This window comes from Callithrix jacchus, chromosome 5 (genome assembly GCF_049354715.1).
Source record: "Callithrix jacchus isolate 240 chromosome 5, calJac240_pri, whole genome shotgun sequence".
In the NCBI taxonomy this organism is placed as follows: Eukaryota; Metazoa; Chordata; class Mammalia; order Primates; family Cebidae; genus Callithrix; species Callithrix jacchus.
The window spans coordinates 136,397,805-136,420,433 of record NC_133506.1 but is presented as its reverse complement, the minus strand read 5'-3'; the positions used below and the strand labels follow the sequence as shown (position 1 = coordinate 136,420,433).

At 45.0% G+C, this 22,629-nt stretch overlaps 1 protein-coding gene across 5 annotated transcripts in view; it reads right to left on the bottom strand.

The window, feature by feature from the left end:
- Positions 1-22,629, bottom strand: part of RPTOR (regulatory associated protein of MTOR complex 1) — a 424,873-nt gene that overhangs the window by 248,307 nt on the left and 153,937 nt on the right. Inside the window, exon 1 of one of the 5 annotated variants that reach the window (XM_078374866.1) lies at positions 12,671-12,824. The exons of the other annotated variants lie outside the window; for them this stretch is intronic. The gene's annotated coding sequence lies outside the window, so the exon portion shown is untranslated. Of the gene's footprint in view, positions 1-12,670; positions 12,825-22,629 lie in introns of those variants that run through there. 5 annotated transcript variants of the gene reach the window in all.

Below are 22,629 nucleotides of genomic sequence, written 5' to 3'. Positions count from 1 at the left end.
AAAGCGTGACATGGTCAGGGGTGCAGTGTCCATGTTCCCAGGGCGTGGCATGGTCAGAGGTGCAGTGTCCATGTTCTCAAAGCATGATGTGGTCAGATGTGCAGTGTCCACGTTCTCGGGGCGTGGCATGGTCAGAGGTGCAGTGTCAATATTTTCAAAGCGTGACATGGTCAGGGTGGTGTCCATGTTCTTGGGGCATGGCATGGTCAGAGGTGCAGTGTCAACATTCTCAAAGCGTGACATGGTCAGGGGTGGTGTCCATGTTCTCGGGGTGTGGCATGGTCAGAGGTGCAGCGTCCATGTTCTCAGTGCATGATGTGGTCAGAGGTGCAGTGTCCACGTTCTCGATACATGATGTGGTCAGAGGTGCAATGTCCACATTCTTGGTGTGTGATGTGGTCAGCGAAGCAGTGTCCACATTCTCGGTGTGACGTGGTCGGCGGTGCAGTGTCCACGTTCGTGGTGCGTGACACTGTCAGAGAGGTGCAGTGTCCACGTTCTCAGTGTGTGACATGGTCAGAATTATGGTCAAGTGCAGCATCTGCCACACGGGATGCTGCACTTGACCACACTTCCTGCTGGAGCCAGAGCTTGCAGGCTGTACTCACAGGTCTCCAAGAGGGGGAAAGTGTGTTCCTCTCCTCCCCCACCCACTTCCCTGCTGCTGCCAGGGAAAAGAAGGGCCAAAAGAAGCCCTTTAACTGGGCAGGGTCACCCCCACGCTGACAGGAGAAAGGATGTTAGCAGCAGCCTGGGAAATGGGCTCATCTTTTCCCCAAGAACGCTGTGTGCTATTTACCTCCCATAATGTTCTGGGTGTACAGCATCTGAGTACAGCTTGCCCAGCCCTGACCCTACAGCCACCTGACCCTACGGCCACCTCACAATGTCCTCTGCGTGACCATCAGTGAAACAGGGGCTGCTGTCATCTTTACTGCCTTCTAGGTACAAGTCCCAAGGGTCCCAGGGCTGCAAAGTGGCATGAAATGAAAGAGATTTTAACACATCATGTTCTCAGGTCTTGCTTTTTGAGTTGAAATCTATTTTCCACATTTGTCAAAATCAAAACCTCTGTTTTAAATGTCTGAGGTGCAAATCAGAAAGATAATGCATCCTGACCATGAGGTGCTGCTGCACCGGGACAGCATCGGCAGTCTCTCCCTCCACGCCCCGTGATCTGTTGGTGGCCAGCGCTGGGTTACAGGCGGGGTCCTCGCGGCCCAGTCCTGCTGGAGCCAGACGTCTTCACCTCCCACCAGCATCCAGGAGGCAGCAGGGCACAAGGCAGTGGTCTTGGCTTGGGGACTTTTTGTTCTGAGAGGGCCTTTCATTACGGAACAGTTTTTCCAGACCACGCCTGCCCTGGGAAGCCTGTTGGATGTGGGCCTCTGCGTTGGCTTCTCTGTAAGTGGTGTCTGTCCCCCTCAGCACCAGGGCCATTTGTGGCCGGACTGCTCCTTCTGGGGCTGTCCAGTGCAAACATAATCTTATTCAGCACCACCTACTGACCCCCACACCTAGATGTGACAATCACCTAGACATTGCCAAATGTCCCCATGTCCCCTGGGGGGAAAAAGTCTCCCTGGTTGAGAACCACTGCCTTGGAGGAGAGGCAATTTCCTTTCAAACATTAGCTGTATAGATTACAGTTAGTGAGACTGGAACAATTTGGAAGTCTGTATCCCTTAGGGAATATAAAACCAACTCTATTAAGCCACAGTGTGGAAAATGACCTTTGAGAGCGAATCCTGATGAGAACACAGATGTAGACCTCATTTCCCATCTCAGAGGTCCGGGGTCGTTTGTCAGGCTCCAGGCCAGAATTATGGCCCTGCAAATCAGCAAAGGGTAGCCTGCAGCCTCACAGATCCAGTGCTGCAGGGACAGAAAGAACGTCCACGGAACAGTCGCTTCTCGCTGGCCCGTGGAATATTCCTCTGTCACCTGGCTGCACCAACCCATACCAGTCAAGAACTGAAAGCCCCCTGTGCACCCTGCAGGCTACCTGGAACGCCCAAGAGCTTGTGGCCAATGGTTTTCCTTTCTACTCAACCCAAAACTAAAAGTACAGATAATTCCTAATCAAAGCATCTCTTCTTTCTCTCAAAGAAACACATTCAAGGCCATGTTTTTATTTCAAACAAAGAAATAGAAATGGGTTTAAGATAATTTATTCATTACAATCTACTTTATCTGTCAGGTTAAGAGTCGGCCTGCCTCACCAGTCTGTCGCCGCAGCCTGATGGCCACCAAGGCAGCCATGGCCAGGAGAGCCCAGCCCACCAAAGCCTGCAGGCCAAGGCCGTCTTCCGCCAAGGGCAGCCCAGCAGCCACAGCCTGCCGCGAGGAGATTCCAAGGAGCTTCCTGCACTTCCACGTCTCAGGGATTTCTGGTGGAAAGACTAAAACTGGGTTTTGGCTTAAGTGAAATATGAGAGTTTTATCCCTTTAGATGAGAGAGCAGAAGACAAAATGCAAAATCCCTCACACACCAGACAGACAAGAACAAAGAGAATGGCATGTCCCGGGGGAGGCAGGGGTGCGGCGGCAGGACATGTGGGAAGCTGCCTGGCTTCAGGAAGCTTGCATCCCGGTGGGTGACGCGGGCAGAACAAGATGGTGCCACCACCCTGTGCTCCACCTGAAAAGGCAAGCACAAGCATGATGTGGGTGGCTTCCCTTCCCACTGCCCCTCCTCAGGTCCACGTGCAGGACCTCTGACACTGCATGGAGAGAACAGGAGGGCACACTGGGCAGGTGCAGACAGTCACCCTCTGGAAGGGGCAGGTGGGGCGTCCTGACCCCAAGCCACCAGAGGCTGACCATGTAGATGTGATCAGCCTGGTAATTCCTGGCATCACTGCTATTGGGATGGGACAACTTGCAAGTGTCTCTGTGGACAGCTGGGATACACAAGAAGACTGCCAGCTGGAAGACTGCCATCAGCTGAAGGGCATGATCTCCAGGTGGCCTGATCCAAGGCTGATTGGGTCATTTCATTAACCCTGCAAAGATACCAACCTACTTTATACAACATGGGGTAGTTAGCACCTACGAATCACATCAACATAAAAGTGCCAACAATGCCAGGCAGTAAATGTGAGGAAGGGGGTGGGCTGCCATGTCTCCTCTCTCCTGGCCCTTCCATCCTGGCACCCATGGCCCTCACCTCTCAGGACATGGCCTGGTTTCTCATTTAACAGGAGGCAGGCTCCAAGGGGAACCAACTCTCACGTCCAGCTCCGACCTCCACCACATTTGTATTCATCTCTCCTTCCCTCCCAGGTCTCAGAGCAGTGTGCCTGGGCTTGCCAAGTCAAACGCTGTGTCTCTGTCCTGAATTAATCTTCTCACACCTCCCCATTTCCCATCCTTTACTCCACTGATTTATACCTTCTTCAGCAACCCCCTTCTTCTATCTACAAACGTAAGTTACCTCTTGCAGAAACAAAACAGCCCTCCTTAGCTTTGTTCTTTCTTCAAGTTCCCCCCAACAGACGGCCTCCTCTAATCTCCTGCTCTTTTTTTATTTCAAAAATCATATGACAGAGAAAACCAGAAAAAACAATGTTATTCAGTAGTAGTATCACCAAACTTCTGGAAAGATGGGTCCATTCCAGTCCCCAGTCCCCGCTGTTTAACCATTAAAATCTAGTTCCATACCTATATATGGATATGCAAATCAATATGCATGTGTGTGTATGGCTTACTACACATTAATGAGTGACCTAGCTATGTTCACCGAGGGCCTAGGCCTAGTAACACTAATGCCCCAGCAGTAATGAGCACACAGAGAGGCCACATCTTGGTTTCTAAATACCACTCACAAAGAAACCAAAGATCCTTGGAGAAATGGTTGATCCAGGGCTGTAGCAGAGAAAATACTAGGAGGTGTCAGTGGTCAAAGTTGAAATAATTTCAGTGACAGAATAAATAATGGATTATAACCCAAAGAGTAAAATAAATATTAGTGGTTCCATATGGATATAAATAAACAACCAAGTAAATAAACAACGAGAGAAGCAACAATTCTCTGATATGGAAGAACTGCAATTACTAAACGTGGAAGGAATCAGGGAGGTACAGCACCACCATTGGAACACCAGGGTAGTAATTATACACGAATGTTAGAATCAGGGCATGGAAGTTTAAGGAGAAAGAGGATACCTGCATACTTTCCAAGCATCTCCTTCAAATGCTTATGAATTACAAAGAAAGAAAATAACAACTTCACACTGGAGAAACACATAAGGCTCCACTTCAATCAAGTGATCAAGGCTGGTATCTGCAGGAATAAGAATCACACACACTATGCACCCCAGATCTGATGCGCTGAGAATAACCCATCTGCATTATTCTTCCCAAAATTTTCATCCTCAATCTAATCATGAGAAAATACCAGACAAACCCAAAGTGAGGGACATCCTGCAACACACCTGAGCAGCATCTTACAGTGTCATGGTCACAAAAGAAGGAACAGCCGAGGAACCAGCCCACACTTGAAGGACAGAGGAAAGACAGCGAATGTGGAGTGAGGTCCCGGGCTGGAACATAAGACACACAAAGGATGGCAGCTGGCACCAAGGAGGCTGTGTGTGGTTGGCAGTGCTGGAACAGCATATGTTTCCTACATTTGCTCGCTGGACAGAGGTCATGTAGATGTTGACCCACTGGGTAGCTGGGTGAAGGACACACAGGAACTCTCTGTACTGCCTCTGCGACTCTTGAGTACATTTAAAATTATTTCAAATTTTTAAAAATGCAAATCTAGTTTTCATCCTAACTGCTCTCCAGAAATGACTGAACACATTAGTCAAATCTTCAAATACTGCATCCAAGGGTCTCTTCTGATCCTGTCCCCACTTGACTTCTAAGTGCCATCTCCCCTCAGACACTCCCCTCCCCAGGTCTCCTGCTGCCTCAGCTAGGTCTGCCAAGCTTCCCTCCTTGGGACCCTTCCCCTCCCTCCACCCCTTAAAAACTGATCATCAGGGTCCCGTCCTGTTCTTCTTATTCCGCATCTTCTCCCTGGGCTTAAGTACTGCCTAAACATTGAAGTCCCAGCAATCTTCAGCTGCAGCTACCACCTCTACAGAGAGCTGGTTATTTTCACGTGATTGCCCGTGACATCTAAAATTCAAAAATTTAAGAAGGGAAAAATAAAACTCATCATTTCTTCTTCCCAACTTGATGATGATGATGACGATGACAGCACTTCGCAACATGCCAAGAACATGCCACATTCTTTAAACGAATGACTTCATTATCTATCACAGCTCTACCACTATGCGCATTTTAACGAGGACCCAAGGATCAGAAAGCTTCAGCACATCGCTCAGAGCCACAGAGATCACTAGTGTCAGAGGAACCCACATTCAGGTCTGTTTGCCTCCAGGGTTTGGGCCGGGAATCAGGATGCCTTTCTGCCTCTCCGTATTCCCAATTCCCATGGATGCAGGTCCACGGATGATAAAATCCCATGAGTCACCACCTCTTTTTCTCCTTCACCACCATGTCTGACTGCTTGCCAGCTCCAGCTGATCCCCGTCCATCCGTGTGTTTGCTCTGCTACAGATCAGGCACTGTGCTAAGCAGTGTGACAGAGCGGAGCACGACATCCTCATCATCCCAGGAGCTCACAGGCTAGCTGGGAGATGCAGAGAGATAGACTCTGGGACAGGGTCGTCACAGTAAGCCAAGGACACACACAGGGAGGGGTGCGCTGTCACTTCGCCCGAGGTCTACATGTGGCCTGCCCTGAGTGAGGAAGGCAGCAGAGGATGCGAGTGGCGCCAGGACAGGAGTCAGCGAGGCACGAGGGTGCGGGGCCAGAGCTCCCAAGACCTCTTCCAACTCTTGGATTCTACGAGAATATCGCTATTCATAATCTTATTCTTATTATTCTCCTATTAGTTCGCATGTTCCTCGAACTTTCTGAACAGATGGGTAGTCTCTTCTTCCAGGAACCTTCACACATTTACTCACCTGATGCTGCACACACAAGACCTCCGTCTCATTCTAACTGGTGACCCACTTAACTGGCCCTTTGTCAGCAGATCCTACAATGCAGTTCAGAGAGCTTTTCTGTCCCTGAGGTTGTCAGATCCTGGGTCGGGGAGACCCAGTTTCTTCACTCCTGCTGGAGGAACTCCAAAAGGAGACGGCAAGAGCACAGACAGACACACCTATGCCACAGTTTCGTTTTAATTCAGGAACACAATGAGTACAAGAGTCAGGCCTTCCATAACAGTTTCTAGAAGAGTGATTCCCAAGCTGTGAGAACAAAAATTTAGAGATTCTCCAAAAACTACCATAAAATACTAGTGCTGTCAGAAAAGGCTAAAAGCAGAGCCAAAGGCAGGCCCTAGCCATTTAAACGCATGTGGACAGCACATGATGGCACTTACTGTTTCCAATCAGAGCTCTGCATCTCACAGAAAAGACCACTATCTTCTGTCGTATTTATACACTTTGTAAGGCTGAAAACTCTGTGATTCATTTTGGAAATCATGATTGCTAATGCCAATTTAAAAAAAGGTAAAATTTGCTTAAAAACACAAATTTTGAATGTTTAAAGAAAATTCCATAAACTTTAAAATGGTTTGAAAACAAGATCCACCAGACCCGCCTCCTCCAGGCTTCCGAGCTGCTTTCAGGAGATGTGTGTAGAGACAGTCCCTCTTCCATGCTCTCAGGCACCCCAAAAAGTTACAGGGCTCTTCTCAGGAAGGAATGCACTTGGGCCCAGCAGGGGTGAGCCTGTGTCTAGCTCATCCCATGAGCCACTGACAGCCACATCAGCGCCCTGCTTGGGCACAGCAAGACCACCGCAGGGACCATCAGGGTTAACGCTGCCAGGGACCACATGCATTTCTTTCTGTCCTGTCTCCCATCTCTTCCTTGATCCATAAGTTTCTGTGTAAAAATGTTCATAGAATTCTTTATAATGAAAATAAAACTACAAACCCAAAAGCTCACCACCAGGAGAAAGGTAAATCATGAACATTTCCAAGTCGGATTATGAACTTGACAGAGAATTAATTAAAGCAACGCACTATAGCACAGATCAATTTAGAAAGCTGTAAGTTGAATTTTAAAAGTTAGCTGCATTAATGTGGTAACATTTGCATGAGATTTAAAAATATGCAAAACAAAAGAATGTAACTTTTTGGGAGACAAAAGTATGTGGCAAAATTATGTTTTTCAAAAGCACAAAATTCCAGCTCAGGCAATATAGTGAGGCCTTGACTCTACGAAAAATTAAAAGATGAGCGAAGCATGGTGGCACACGCCTATAGTCACAGCTAATCAGGGAACTGAGGTGAGCAGGGAGCCTGAGCCCAGAAGATGGAGGCTGCAGGGAGCAATGCCTGCACCACTGCACTCTGGCCTGGGCGACAGAGACAGACTGTGTGCCCCCCCCCACACACTGAAAAAAGGGCACAAAATTAACAGCTGCTGTTTCAAGAGGGAAAGTTTGTCAGGAGAATGGGACTGTGGACAAGAAAGTCCCTTCTGCAGAATTCAGGACATTCTGTTCCGAGCAATGGGCTAAGATTTGCAGCTGGGCCAGGGGTCACCGCTTACGTGTCTTACATACGCCCTTTCCGACACACTGCACCCACATGCACACGAGCACACATTAAACACACACATCTGGGATCCTTTCTCCAGCAGCAAGACCAGTAAGGCAAGCCATGCTTGCCACTTTTTAAAACACTGCAACACCACACAGGCTGTAATCGTTCTCAATGAACCAAGAGAAGCCCTGAGGCACCAATGCGATTTCCAGCTGGACACAGGGTAGTTCCCACAGCAACAGCAAGGACTGTGATAAGCACATTATAAAAGAAATCTATAGTGAGACATATATCATTAGACATATTTAAATATATAATTAAAATACAACTAAATACCTAACTCACGAGTCAACATCGAAATGTACACATTCACGTTTTGCTTCAGAAGCTGAAGGGCTCGGTGTATGTAAACAGCCTACAACCCAGCACCCTGTCCTCATCGTGCACATGCTACACGGTGGAAGCATCTGTGCTCAGAAAAATTACTATCATAAACACCGAAGTGAATTCTAGAATATTTATAAATCCCATCCAGCAGGAGAAACGAATAAATGAAGTCTGTGTGAATGAGGACGGCTGCACCCACAAACACGAATGGGGATGGAAAAGGCAAACTGCACGAGACATGAAGAATGATGCCGCCCACAGGAAGCTTGAAGGACGCACGGGGCTGCTCGAGGGTGTCCAGAATTATGTAGGCATGTGGCAAAAGTACACAGGCATTAGCGGATGAGAAACCCCGAATTCCAGGTAGAAATCACCACTGGAAGAACGAAAAGGAGACAGAATCTGGGGGAGCAGAAGAGTCCAACTCTGCCTGTACCGTGGTGTGCTGGAACAGCTCTGTCTGTACTGCTGTGCGTCTGAAACTAGACCGTGGGTAAAGGAGGTGCGCATATAGTTTTTTGTATGTAAAAAATAATAACATAAAATTTTAGAAGCACTTATAGACAAGAATTTACTTTTTATTTTTTTAGAGACAGGGTCTTGCTCTGTTTGTCGTCCAGGCTGGAATGCAATGGTGCAGTTATAGCTCACTGCAGCCTGGATCTCCTGGGCTCGTGATCCTCCCACCTCAGCCTCCCAGTAGCTAGGACTACAGGCATGAGCTACCATATCTGGCTAAATTTTTGTTGCTGGTGGTGTAGAGATGAGGTCTTCGTACGTTGCCCAGGCTAGTCTTGAACTCCTGGGCTTGAGCTATCCTCCCACTTGGCCGCACAAAGTGCTGGGGTTATTTGCAGGCAAGCCACCGTGCCCAGTCCAGACAAGAATTTACAAAATAATTTTGGTACACAGAAATCTTTCTGAGCATTTCACAAAACTCAAAATCTACATGGAAAGATACTAAAAAATTTGATTACATAGAATTTTAAACTTCTGTATGGCCAAAAGAAACAGTAAATAAATACAGCTAACTGAGAAATGGGGGGAAATATTTGCAAGATACGTGACAGACTATGGACTAAGACTAATTTCCTAGTACATAAACGACTATTATAAATAAACTAAACATCTAGGCCAGGCGCAGTGGCTCACGCCTGTAATCGCAGCACTCTGGGAGACTGAGGTGGGCGGATCACCTCAGAAGCTCAAGACCAGCTTGAAAAACATGGTGAAATCCCATTTCTACTAAAAATACAAAAATTAGCCGGGCATGGTGGTGCACGCCTATAATCCCAGCTACTTGGGAGGCTGAAACAGGAAAATCACTTGAACCCAGGTGGCAGAGGTTGCAGTGAGCTGAGATCGCACCATTCCACTCCAGTCTGGGCAACAGAGTGAGACTCCATTTAAAAAAAATAATAATAATAATTAATTAATTAAATATCTACAATACCACCACAATAAGATAACAATGAGCAGAGGACATGAAAAGGAGTTTAAAGACTGAGAAATAGCATGAAACAGCTTGACTCATAAGCAATGAAATAATTAAGAGACATCATTTTCGTCTATCAGAGGAAATGGAGAGGTTAAAATGCCGAGCACTGGGGGAGGGTGGGAAACACCCCTTTTCAGACAAGCGTAACTGCTGCAGCCCTTATGGGGACTGTGGCTTTGCTCCTGGATCTCAACTTCTCGGAATAAGTTCGATTTAGCAGCTGCGCTCAAAAAGGTGTGCAAACATGACTATCCAGATTATTAATCAACACAGTTTGCAAAAGCAACATTTTAGAAACAACCTAAGTAGTTACCAAGTGGCTTAATCCATCATCTTTGGTACTTGGTTTTTTTTGTTTGTTTGTTTTGTTTTGAGACAGAGTCTCGCTCTTGTGGCCCAGGATGAAATGCAATGGTGTGATCTCGGCTCACTGCAACCTCTGCCTCCCAGGTTCAAGTGATTCTCCTGCCTCAGCCTCCAGAGAAGCTGGGATTACAGGCACCTGCCACCATGCCCAGCTAATTTTTCTATTTTTAGTAGAGACAGGGTTTCACCACGTTGGCCAGGCTGGTCTCAAACTCCTGACCTCAGGTGATCTGCCCACCTTGGCCTCCCAAAGTGTTGGGATTACACCATGCCTGGCCTGGCACATCTATTTTTTAAAAATACAACACAAAAGTTAAAGAGAATAAATAACACATAAGGGTGCTCAAGTAAATTAAGTTCAAAAAGGAAGTTGTAGAACACTCTAGAGACAACATAATTCTAACGTATTTAAGAATTATGTCCTTCCAGAAAGTTTTATTCATGTTAAATCTCCCCTCCCCCTCCCCCCATATCTATCTAATGAATTACCTGAGAAGACACGTAAGAAATCTCTCTCTTGTCTATCTATCTAATGAAAAGCCTGAGAAGACACATAAAAAATAGCACAGATTTTACCACTAGGGAACAGAACAGGGGCTTGGAGGGAAGGAAAGGGAAGAAATTTTATTGTTCATTTTACATTTATCTGCACCATTTGAAAAAAAATAATGAATTTTATAATATTTTTATTAACTAAAAAAACATGTTAAAAGCTTTCTCATCTTAGATATGTGATAACAAACAATGCACTTGCAATCCCTTTGTTTGCGAAGTCAAAGGAAATTGCCATCAGCAGCACAATCTGAAAGGAATCGGAAGCAGCTGACCTCTGCCCTTGACTTCATAAAAACCTGAAATATATATATATATAAACCACAGTGGATAATAATGAGGACTTGTTCTTTCTCAGCTGGCAATAACTTTCTAGTAGAAATGTCCTTCTGGCTATCGTAAGCCTATAAATAAGTAACAGAGGAAAGCTGGCTATGTTCCCCAGCCTTCACCTTTTCAGTGGATTAACCAAAATATTTCATCCTTCTCCCGCAAAGTGCATTTCATGTGCATGAGTGACTACCAAAATAAGCCCGGGTACCCTGAGGATGCTTCCAGCATGGTCCAGTGTGATGGGCTGGAGGCACCCAGTGGCCCAGCCCCACCGTCTGGGGTAAGAGCCCAAAGGGCGCTCCTGCAAAGCCCATTGCCCTGACGGCCCTGGGTGACGCAGGAGAGACTGCTGCTGGGCTTGCCTCTTTCCAGGGCCAGATGCACACGCAGCAGGAAGAGCCAGCGTGGTCTCTGCAGCTGTGCGCCAGGGACGTGCGGGCACTGGAGAGGAAGTGAGTGATTCTCACACTGCCTTGCTTAGCCCTGACGTTACTCGAATTGCCATCCTCCTCCCCACTTCCACTTCTGCAGTGTCTCAGAGCCTTAATGACTCACACAGTCACGGGAACAGTCGCCACGGTGCTGCTGTAACTTCTTTCATTCTGCTGACCCCAGGATGACAGAGCACTGGAACCACGTCACCTGCTCCCCACAGAGTCGCCAGAGGGGACTAATTCCTGTCACCAGAGCCCTGTTGCACTCCTAGGCCACCCCTTATCTAGCTGGTTCTCACTCCCACTTGGAGTCCCAGTAGAAGGGGCCCCTTCCTCACCTCCTTGGAGCCTCTGAAGAGGCCCGGTGTTCACCCGGGACTGTTTCCTCCCTAGATGGTTAAAATTAGAGATGGAAAACAAGGGGACCGGGAAGCGTCTCTCCCGATGCATAAGCCGCACAGTGAACCCCAAACCACAAGGTGAATATCCTGCCTGCATCTCACACTGCACTGCCTGTACCAGGGGTTCTCAAAGGCAGATAACCCAGACAGCAGCAGAAGCAGCCACAGCAGCAATTCCATGGGACACCCAAGAAAGGCAGATCATCGGGCCCCACCCACAGCCATGGAAGCAGGGGCTTGGGGAGCGTCCAGCAGTCTGTGGCTCGCTGAGCCTGCAGGTGATGCTGGGCACACTCACAGGTGCCCCCCGTGAGAACCGCTGAGTCACGGCCACGGTTTCACAGGCAGGGCACCTGCGAAGTCAGTTTAGCTGCGCTCTCGGGTGTTGCATCTCTTGGCATCAAGGAAATGATCTGTTAAAGCTTAAGCTCTTATAAAGAAATACTCCAAACACTTCCAGCACTTCTCCCAAAGAAATGGGGTTTTGTTGATGGCCTTCTACTACTGCAGGCAAACATAAAATGCTAGCATTTCTCAGAAAACAAAGGTCAAATTTACCTAAAACATTTTTCTTGGACACTGCTGGATTCTCAAGACAAAGTAATAAATTTAACAAATGGTAACTGGTCTGACATAAATATCACTTTTTAAAAATCACATATTTTTTCGATAATAGTACATTTCTAAAACTTTGTGATCTTTCAACAGAAGCAGTAATTCTAAAATTCATATGGAACCAAAAGAGCCTGCACAGCCAAGCAATGAAGCAGGAATTAACCAACATAAGAGGCGTCTATTTGCTAAGGACAGTCCAATTAAAAACAGAAAACGGTAAATTCTATTAGTTAAATAATATTCATTTAGAATTGCTCATGGAATCAATCATTAACTGTAATAAAAGAAGTAAGAAAAACAGCAGTAGATGAAGTATGAAAAACAACAACAATAATGACAATAAGATTGCAGCCTTACAGGTTCTAAGGGTCTGGGGTTTACCAGCGACGTATACTCTAAGGGACTGGGGTTTACCGGCGACGTATACTCTAAGGGACTGGGGTTTACTGGTGACATATACTCCAGAGTGTCGGTTCACAAGTACCATTTCCCCCGATGCCTAACCTTTCAGGGCCATGACCTTCTGCTTCTGGTTGATGTGTATTCAAGAACCCACTTCAGGAGGAGGACGAATCTGCTGACCCCTTTCCTCTGCCCTCCTCTGAGAACGGCAGCACAAGTCCATCTTTAGTCCAGGGCAAGCTGTGGCGGGAAATCCAGATGTGATGCAGTTCCTGTCCGAGTTTAAAGGAAGCCTGTGCCCCTAAGGGCTTTACAGGAACCAGCCCGAGAGGATGCCGTTTTAAAAGGGCTGAGAATTCTGATTCACATTCCGAGTTCTCTGGCAGCTGTACCTGGCACCTTCTCAGAAATGGGGACTGCTTCACTTTGAAAAGAAAGCGCTCTTCTTGCTCAAGGGCCAGACTCCTTGGAATGATGGGTATTAATTCCATCTCTATGTCCCCTGGATGACAGGTGCCCCCCACCCCAGCTTCCCCCATATGCCATTTTTTCCCAATTCTCCTCCCCATCACCTGCCGGGATCCTCTTCTGCTCTCTAGATTTCACTCTCTCTTGGCCTCCTTCAGCTCTAGAAACTGCATTTTGGGAAACGCCACCAGCACGTCTACCCCTACTTCCCACGACCCCACACTGATGGACCCCAGGCCTACACAGCCTGGGAACAAATGCCCACAAGCCCCTTCTTCTCAATTCCTGTGCCTGGTCAGTCCAGTTCTCACCTGCTTCCTCTAACTCAGCCTCCACCTGTCCTAAGAAGGTCCCGAGAGTCTCCCCACCAGGCTGACTCAGGTGCCGCCACTGGCCTCTTTCCTAACTGGAGTTTCTCTAGACAGTCTTTTCTACCCAGATCCAGCCTTCACACGGCATCAAAGGGATTTCTCTAAGCAGCTATCTGGCCACTCGTTTCCTAAAGGCTTCGGAAGCCCACAGTCCTAAGAGTCTGAGAGTTGCTCTATGCCTCAGCCTGGAACCCTCTGGGGCCTTCTTTCTTTTTTAAACCCAATTCAGACTCCAGGTTCCCACGGCACAGAATTGCTTGTTGTTTCCAACGAATATCATGCTGGTTTATTATTATCATCTGCTTCCTCTGAGATCATCCCCTTCCAGTCCCCTCTCAGGCACAACTGTTGACTTTGTTCTCTTCTACAAGACTCAACCTGAGCAATCACCACCTCCTCCTCCAGGAAGCCCTCTCCAACCTCGCCTGCCCACCATGGCTGGGCTGGCACAGCTCTTCTCTCTCTCTCTGAGGGGGCCAATATTTTCCCTACATTATCACAATACATCATCATGCAATTCACCTTCCTTTAAAGCTACATTTACAACCAATAATCAGAATGAACCAGTCTTTGCTTTCGTCTGTGCTCCACATGAGATCTACTGAATGTCGAGAAGGGGTAGAACATTGTGCCAGGCAAAACATATGGCCTTGTTGAAGATGCTTTTGGCAGAGGGTAAGGGTTAGGTTGTAAACACCACAGGAACACCACTAGAGAATTAAAAATTACCCTAAACCAAAAATGCAAAACCACCTACAACTCCAACTGCATGTTCAGTAAATTAGGGAGGGGCAGGTAATCTGGAGGAAAGCTCCTCCTACCTAGAGACCTAGAGCAGGCATCACAAGCTGCACACACAGCGAAGAGCCTGTAGCTTCGTGCCCAGGTGCACAGCAAAGGGCGGAAATAGCTTCTGGTCATAATGGAACTCTAAAGAGCAGAGAAACGAATGTAACAAGTGGGAAAACCTTTCTCCTTTTGCAAAGAAGAAAAGGCAGACAGGGTCTAAAAGCTAATTGGGAGTATTTGAGTAGTAGATTAATCCTTCTCTGGATAAACGTTCTGCATGTGAATTCTTAGTGGCTACAGCTGCCAGTCCTAACTGTCTGAGCACAGCAGAATGGAAGGGAGGGCACTGGATAGGGGAAAGCTGAGTCCGGGATTTGCTTAAGTCCTGAACCTTGGCTTTCTGCTGAGGCTGAGAAAACAGAATAAATGGTGATTTATTTACCAGCAACAGAATAAATGGTGATTAAACAAAAAGAAAAGCATATAGTTAAAACGAGCATGTTTAAATGTTTTAAAATCTTACACTGCATGCCCACTGCGTATTGTCTGGAGTGCTGCCGGCTTCGTTTTGATGGAGGGAGTCTATCTGAAGGCTGGAAGGCTCGGCAACAGGACTGCATGTTCTCCGTAGAGCTATGGCGGTCTAGACCTGGAAGAACACGCGCCTGCCTCTGCTGGCATGCCATGTGACATGAAAAAATAAACCTATGAATGGAGAAACTAACAGGATAACACAGTGGGGGAAAACACAGCCAAGAACGACCTGGCTCTAGGGATCATTCTGCTGCTTTTATGCCTTTCGCTGTAGAACGCAGCAAACATCGAATGATCATTTCCCATGTTCTCAGATGCTTGGTTTTAGGTACTCATGAAAAGCAGTTCACAGTTATCCTGTAACAGTTCTGTTATCCTGTAACTCAGATTTTAATGGAGACATAGAGACAACACAGGTAAGGCTGGGGGCAAGCTGTGGAGAAAAACAGACCACATCAGGAGGACTAACGAGTCAAGGAGAGGGGCGCACATCACACCTGGTGATCAGATGACACTTCAATAAAAATAGCCATGCATTTCAATGCAATTCCCATCAAAATACCACCATCATTCTTCAGAGAATTAGAAAAAATTCTAAAATTCATATGGAACCAAAAAAAGAGCCTGCATAGCCAAAGCAAGACTAAGCAAAAAGAACAATTCTGGAGGAATCACATTACCTGATTTCAAACTATACTATGAGACCAAAACAGCATGGTACTAGTATAAAAATGGGCACCTAGACCAACGAAACGGAATAGACAACCCAGAAATAAATCCAAATACTTACAGCCAACTGATCTTTAACAAAGCAAACAGAATCATTAAGTGTGGAAAAGACATCCTTTTCAACAAATGGTGCTGGGATAACTGGCAAGTCACATGTAGGAGAATGAAACTGGTGCCTCATCTCTCACCTTATACAAAAAGCAACTCAAGATGGATCAAAGACTTGGATCTAAGACCTGAAATTATAAAAATTCTAGAAAATAACATTGGAAAAACCCGTCTAGACACTGGTTTAGGCAAGGATTTCATGACCAAGAACCCAAAAGCAAATGCAATAAAAACAAAAATAAATGGCTCTTAATTAAACTAAAGACCTTTTGCATGGCAAAAGGAACAGTCAGCAGGATAAACAGACGTCCCACAGAGTGAGAGAAAATCTTCACAATTTATACACCTGACAAAAGACTAATGTCCAGAAATCTACAATGAACTCAAACAAATCAGCAAAAAAAAAAAAAAAAAAAAAATCACATCAAAAAGTGGGGTAAGGACATAATAGACAATTCTCACAAAAGAAGATATATAAATGGCCAACAAACATATGAAAAAATGCTCAACATCACTAATGATCAGGGAAATGCAAATCCAAACCACAATGCGAGAGATACCACCTTACTCCTGCAAGAACGGCTGTAATAAAAAAATTAAAACACAATAGATGTTGGGTGGATGTAGTGATTGGGGAACATGTTTACACTGCTGGTGGGAATGTAAACTAGTACAGTGGAAAACACTGTGGAGATTCCTTAAAGAACTACAAGCAGAAGTACCATTTGACCTAGCAATCCCACTACTGGGTATCTACCCAGAGGAAAAGAAGTCATTATACAAAAAAGATGCTTGAACACACAGATTTATAGCAGCACAACTCGCAAGTGCAAAATTGTGGAACCAACCCAAATGTCCATCAATCAACAAGTGGATAAAGAAACTGTGGTCCATATATATACGATGGAATACTATTCAGCCATATAAAGTAATGGATTAATAGCATTTGCAGTGACCTGGATGAGACTGGAGACTGTTATTCTAAGTGAATTAACTCAGGAATGGAAAACCAAACATGGTGTGTTCTCACTGATATGTGGGAGCTAAGCTATCAGGACGTAAAGGCATAAGAATGATACAATGGACTTTGGGGACTTGGGGAAAGGGTGGAGGGGGGCAAGATATAAAAGACTACAAGGGTGCAGTGTACACTTCTCAGGTGATGTGTGCAGCAAAATCTCACAAATCCCCACTAAAGAGCTTACTCATGTAACCAAACATTACCTGTACCCCAATAATCTATGGAAAAATTAAAAATTAAAAAAACTAAAACAGGCCAGGCACAGTGGCTCATGCCTGTAATCCCAGCACTTTGGGAGGCTGAGACAGGCAGATCACAAGGTCAAGAGAGCGAGACCATCCTGGCCAACATGGTGAAACCCCGTCTTTACTAAAATACAAAAATTAGCTGAGCATGGTGGCGCACACCTGTAGTCCCAGCTACTTGGGAGGCTGAGGCAGGAGAATTGCTTGGACCCAGGAGGCGGAGGTTGCAGAGAGCCGATATCACGCCACTGCACTCCAGCCTGGCACCTGTCGACAGAACAAGACTCTGTCTCAAAAAAAAGAAAAAAAAATGCAAATAAAAACATCCACCTACCCATCCATGTGGCTGACAATTACCAAACACCTGCTAGGGTGACAAACACTATCCTAAGAGCCTAGAATGTACCAGTGAACAAAAGAAAAAGCCCCTGACCTCACAGGGATTAAATGTTTGTTATGTCCTTGGAAAGAAGCCCATTGGTATAGGGCTATTCAGATTTTCTATTTCATTTTGGGTCAGTTTTGGTAAGTTGTATTTTAAGGCATCTGTTCATTTAATTGAGTAGTTAAATGTATATAAAATTAATAACATTCCCTGACCTTTTTAATGTCTGTAGGATATATGGGGATATCCTCTTTTTCATTGCTAATGTTGATACAGTATTTTCTCTCTTTCTTCACTGATCTACCTACCTAGAGATTCTTCAACTTTTACTGATCTCTTTAAAAAACCACATATTAGCTATGTTGTCTCTATTACCTATACTCTATTTTATTGATTTCTGCTGTTTGTTATTTCTTTCCTTCTGCTTTGAGTTTAATTTGCTCAATATTTTCTGTTTCCTTAAGGCAGAATATTAAATTTTAGACTGGGCACAGTAGCTCACCCCTGTAATCCCAGCACTTTGGGAGCCAAGGTGGGTAGATCACTTGAGGTCAGGGGTTTCAGACCAGGTTGGCCAACATGGCGAAACCCTGTCTCTACTAAAACTACAAAAATAGCTGGGTGTGGTTGCTGATGCCTGTAATTCCAGCTACTCAGAAGGCTGAGGCAGGAGAATTGCTTGAATCTGGGAGGCAATGGTTACAGTGAGTGGAGATAGTGCCACTGCACTCCAGCCTGGGTGACAGTGCGAGACTCCATCTCAAAAAAAAAAAAGATTTTAATTTTAAATATGTTTCTAAAATGTACTTTTCTATATAAGAATTGAAGGCTGTGTATTCCCTAAGCATTGTTTTACCTATAACCTATAAATTTGGGTGTCATAGTTTCATCATCTTTAGGTTTGAATTATTTTTTATATTCCATTATGACTTTGTCTTTGGCTCATGTGGTATTTCATTTCCAAATATTTGGGGCTTCTCCAGATACCCCATGATTTTGAATTTCACAAACAGAAAATATAGGCTGTGATTTCAATCTTTCTAACTTTATTGACACATCTTTATTGACCAGCATATGGTGAACATTCCACATGCACTTGAGAATGTATATTCTGCAGTTGTGTGGAGTACTGTATAAATGTTAATTAAGACAGGGTGATTGATAATATTGCTAGGTTTTTTACATTAATACTGACTTTTGCTTTCGACTAGAAAACATATATCATGCCTAGAGTTTTCTCAGTAAGAAAGTTTTTAACTACAGGGCAAGGCACGGTGGCTCACGCCTGTAATCCCAGCATTTTGGAAGGCCGAGGCGGGTGGATCACCTGAGGTCGGGAGTTCGAGACCAGCCTGGCCAAAATGGTGAATCCCCATCTCTACTAAAAATACAAAAAAGTTAGCCGGGTGTGGTGGCAGGCACCTGTAATCCCAGCTAGATGGGAGGCTGAGGCAGGAGAATCGCTTATACTTGGGAGACAGAGGTTGCAGTGAGCCGAGATCACCACTGCACTCCTGGGCACAAAAGTTAAGACTCCGTGTAAAAAAAAAAAAGGTTTTAACTATCAATTTTATCTATAAATTTTAACTATCAGTTTAATCTACCAATTACTAAAAGAAGATCTTCTAATCTCCAACTACGATTGAGGGTTTGCACACTTGTCCTGTTAGTTCTGTTCATTTTGCTGCATGTCCTTTGAAAGTGATATTAAGTCACGCACACTTAGGATGGTGTGTGCCTGGCTCATACACTGGCCTGTTTGTCACAAGGAAGTGGCCCTCTTTGTCACCAGTAATACCCCTCTGTTACGTCTATTTTCTCTGATTATTTAAAGAGCCCTGCTGGTTTTCCACAACTAGTATTGGCATAGTGTATCTTTTCTCTTTCTTTTACTCTCAACCTTCACGTTTTTGTATTTAAAATACATGTACTATGAACAGGACAAAGTTTGATTGTGGTTTTTTTATCCGGTTTGCCATAAACTCATGAAAAAGAAAAGAAATTAAACTAGAATGTGGGACATCCTGGAGGATCACTGGTCCAAACTCGTCAAAAAGTGAAGACCCACTGCCAAGAAAAGAAAACAAGCAGTCACAAAAGAGGAGGACACATTTGCAAAACACACGCCTGATAAAGAACTGGCATCTGGGCCGGGCGCGGTGGCTTACACCTGTGATCCCAGCACTTTGGGAGGCTGAGGCAGGTGGATCACCTGAGGTGGGGAGTTCAAGACCAGCCTGGCCAACATGGCAAAACCCCACCTCTACTAAAAAAATACAAAATCAGCTGGGCATGGAGGCATGCACCTGTAATCCCAGCGACTTGGGAGGTTGAGGCAGGAGAATCACTTGAACCTGGGAAGAGGAAGTTCCAGTGAACCGAGATCACACCATTGCACTCCAGCCTAGGCAACAAGAATTAAACTCCATCCGTCCCCCCCGCCCAAAAAAAAAGAAAGACAAAAGAACTGGCATCCAAAATATGGAAAGAACTCTTAAAACTTAGCAAGAAAAAAACAAACAACCTGATTCTTAGAATGGGCAAAAAAGCTGAATAGATACCTCTTAGAAGAATATATAACAGGACAAGTAAGAATATGAAAAGATGCCCAGTTTCACATGATTACAAAATTGAAAATTAAACAATAAGATCCTACTACATACCCACTAGAATGGCTAAAATCCAAACACTGACAATGTCAAGTGCTGACGAGCATGTGGAGCAACAGAACTCTCGTCAGTGCTGGCGGGAATGCAAGATGGTACAGACACGGTTGGAAGACAGCTGCACAGTTCCTGATAAAGCTAAACATACTCTAACCGACCCATCCAGCAAACACATTCCCAGGTATTTACCCAAATGAATGGGAAGCTTATATCCATACAAACACTTGCACACGTTTGTAGTATCTTTATTCCTGATTGTCAGAGGTTGGGAGTAACAAAAATACCTTGAATAGGAAAACGGCTGAGCAAGCGGTGCAGTACTCACACACTACAGTGCTGCTCAGTAATCGTAAAAAAAAGAGCTATCAAGCCACAAAAAGACATGGAGGAGTCTTAAGTGTATAGTACTGAGTCAAATAAGCCAGTCTGAAAAGGCTACATACGATATGAGTCCAACTATAGGACATTCCAGAAAAGACCAAATTACAGGGAAGGGAAGATGAGGGAGAGCACAGGGGATTTTTACGACACTGAAACTACTCTGTGTGGCATCATAATGGTGGGTGCAGGACATCACGCATTTGGCAAAATCTGCAGAGGGTCCGTCACCAGGAGTGAGCCCTCATGTAAACTATGGACAGCAATTATAATGCGTCATTATTGGCTCTTCAATTGTAAAAAACATAACAAACCAAAGCCAGGTATCAATAATAGCGGAAAACGAGGGGAAGGAAGTAGATAAATCAACAGACTTGCTCGATTTTTCTGTAAAATTAAAACTTCTCTAAAAAAATGAGGTCTATTAATTTTTTTAAAAAGACTGCTGGACATGATGGCTCAGGCCTGTAATCCCACAAACTGGGAGCACATAATTGCCAAACACATATCTAATAAAGAAACTGTCATCAAGGCCGGGCGTGATGGCCCACGCCTGTAATCCCGGCACTTTGGGAGGCTGAGGTGGCAGATCACTTGAAGTCAGGAGTTCGAGACCAGCCTGGCCAAAATGGTGAAACCCCATCTCTACTGAAAATACAAATATTAGCCAGGTGTGGTAGTATGTGCCTCTAATCCCAGCTAGTCGGGAGGCTGAAGCAGGAGAATTCCTTGAACCCAGGAGGCAGAGACTGCAGTGAGCCAAGACTGCGCCACCGCACTCCAGCCTCAGTAACAGAGGAAGACTCTATCTCAAAAATAATAATAATAATAAAAAGACTGATGTATAACTATATGCTAACTTGCCAAAAGAAGATAAAATTCTTAAAAAGTCACTTTAAAAAAATGTCATAAAATGAAAGGCAAGGAGACCAATCTCGGTTGAGGACAACTAAAAAGGCATGAGGGACAGAGGCAAAGCATGGACCTTAATTAGATTCTGGGTCAATAACAAAATCAACAAGTACAAAAATGCCTACTAATGCACATTTTGCAAACACTTGGGAAAATACAAAGATGGACTCTACAGTAAATGACAGTGAACTGATGTTCCTTTCTTGAGCAATTTGGTGGTACTTTGGTGATACAGAAAACCATCCTCATTCTTAGCATCAGGATGTCTGCATCTTTAAAATGGTTCGGGGGGAAAAGCATCTAAGTGTCAACAGGGGAACAGTATAAAGGCATTCATCCTACTGGTCCTTCCATCCTCTGATGGTCGATAACTGTAAAAGTTGGGTCTTTGAAAAGACTGATAAAAAGCACATAAACTCCTCATAAGAATAATCAACAAGAAAAGAGAGAAGGCACATATACCCAGCACTAAGAGGAAAGGAAGGCACCTTACTCACAGATACCCCTGATACTGGTGAGTTTCTAAAGGGGTATTGTGAGCCAGTTTAAGTCAACACGTTGGAAAGCTTAGTTGAAATGGACGAGGTCCTACAAATCAAGTTAGCAAAGCTAACAGAAAAACTGAACAGCTCTTTAACCATAAAAAAAACTAGATCAGTAGTCAAAAATCTCTCCAACAAAATATCACCCCACAGAGCTTTCTTTGTAAGTTCCACAACATTCAGACAACAAATACTTCAAATATCACAAAAACTATTCAAGTATACACACAAAGAAGGAACATTCCTCAGCTTCTTTTCTAAGGCCACAATTATTGATTACTTCCACTAGGCAAAGGCAGCAAGAAAAAGAAGAATCCCTGGCCAATCTCACTCACGAACACAGATTTAACATATGGAACCAAATGGCTGCAAACTGAGTTAAGCCCTTCATGAAACAGATTATTCTTGACACCGGTCACCCCAAAAAGAAATGTGTGCATAACAGGAGACGGTCATTTAGTATCACTCCATGTAGCACCAGCCTAAGGGAGAAGAGTCCTATGACCACCTTAACACACACACACAAACAACCAAGGGAGACAAATCAACATCTAGTCACTATCTTTTTTAAAAACCAAATTAAGAATTGAACTTTCTTAATGGAATAATGCTGATTGTTTTTGTTTTATAAAAAGCCTGGGGCAAATGTCATACACTAAACTCTCTGGGAGGACAAAGGAAACAAAGGTGGCACCACCCTCCTCCAGTCCTCCCTTCACTCCACTGGAGGTGTCGGCAGCACAGAGACAAAAACAAAATAAAAGCACAACTGGGAGCCAGGCGCAGTAGCTCATACTGTAACCCCAGCACTTTGGGAGGCTGAGGCGGGAAGACTGCTTGGACTCAGGAGTTTAAGACCAGCCTGGGCAACCTGGTGAGACCCTGACTCTATAAAAAATACAAAAATTAGCCA